The sequence below is a fragment of the Electrona antarctica genome, assembly GCF_951216825.1.
Source record: "Electrona antarctica genome assembly, chromosome: 16".
In the NCBI taxonomy this organism is placed as follows: Eukaryota; Metazoa; Chordata; class Actinopteri; order Myctophiformes; family Myctophidae; genus Electrona; species Electrona antarctica.
The window spans coordinates 3,707,958-3,709,697 of record NC_136797.1 but is presented as its reverse complement, the minus strand read 5'-3'; positions in this window follow the sequence as shown (position 1 = coordinate 3,709,697).

Genomic DNA, 1,740 nt, shown 5'->3' with positions numbered 1-1,740 from the left:
GGCTGTCCCTCCCTGCTGTCCCCCCTCCCTCCCTGTCACCGCTCACACCGCACTCTGTCACCACCTGGTGGAGGGGATAATAAAAATCACAGTGAGGGGCGCTCTTATCATCGTACATCATCCAATAAAAAGATGAATATACTTCCTCATTAATTAATTTGTCAACATGACCTAGTTTCATGTATGGGCAATTGGCGGCCCGGGGGCCACATGAGGCCCGCCTTCACTTAATGCGGCCCGCAGGTTAATATCTGAACATTGATATATTATTGATTTCAGCTAATTACTAGTATTAAAATGTTGTTGTCCTTTTTTATGTCCAATGTATCTGTATTTCGTTCATAAAGTTAACATAACTATAACTAAATGTATTTGAAATTAAATAAAAAGGTTACTTTTCAGGATTCCAACTCAAAAATAGCAAAACATTTTTCAGGATTTAAATTCAAATATAACAAAAATAGCTGATCTACAAGCTCAAAACGCATCGCACTGCGACGCATTCTGAGCTTGTAGATCAGCTATTTTTTGCTACGACAGTAATATGCAATGTGGCCCCTCTGGAGTGAGTGTGGAAATATGGTGACCCTCTCCCTCCTCTATATGGAGCTGACCTGTTCTGACATTCCATATGTTGATCCATCCCCACCCGTCCTTTCTCTTCGATGTCTCCCTTTCGACTGATACCTGTCCATTCAAACTCTAGACGGGCCTGTTGACCGATACCTGTCCATTCAAACTCTAGACGGGCCTGTTGACTGATACCTGTCCATTCAAACTCTAGACGGGCCTGTTGACCGATACCTGTCCATTCAAACTCTAGACGGGCCTGTTGACTGATACCTGTCCATTTAAACTCTAGACGGGCCTGTTGACTGATACCTGTCCATTTAAACTCTAGACGGGCCTGTTGACTGATACCTGTCCATTCAAACTCTAGACGGGCCTGTTGACTGATACCTGTCCATTCAAACTCTAGACGGGCCTGTTGACTGATACCTGTCCATTCAAACTCTAGACGGGCCTGTTGACTGATACCTGTCCATTCAAACTCTAGACGGGCCTGTCGACTGATACCTGTCCATTTAAACTCTAGACGGGCCTGTTGACTGATACCTGTCCATTTAAACTCTAGACGGGCCTGTTGACTGATACCTGTCCATTCAAACTCTAGACGGGCCTGTCGACTGATACCTGTCCATTCAAACTTTAGACGGGCCTGTCGACTGATACCTGTCCATTCAAACTTTAGACGGGCCTGTCGACTGATACCTGTCCATTCAAACTCTAGACGGGCCTGTCGACTGATACCTGTCCATTCAAACTTTAGACGGGCCTGTCGACTGATACCTGTCCATTCAAACTTTAGACGGGCCCGCCCCAAAGTTATTAGTGCAGCTGCGCCCGGCGAACACTAGAGTTCTCAACAGGCCCGAAAATTAAGGCCAGGCCCTACCTTGGCCCTCATCAAACCCTATGGTATGATATGGTCTATAGACAATGGTTTGGTATAATCAATAATCAAACCTATAATAAAACAAAATGCCACTCTCACATGTACTATTATACGCTGAGTATAGGTCAATTAATCAGGTAGGAGGTAGCCTGGTGGAACCACTCCCCCTGCTGGACAACATTTGCATTCTGCCAGAAGGGAGAGTCTGGTGTCTCTCGGGCAGAGACGATGTACTCCGGACCAATTCTGTGCCGGAGCGATATGGGCCGCTAGAGGGAGCGATA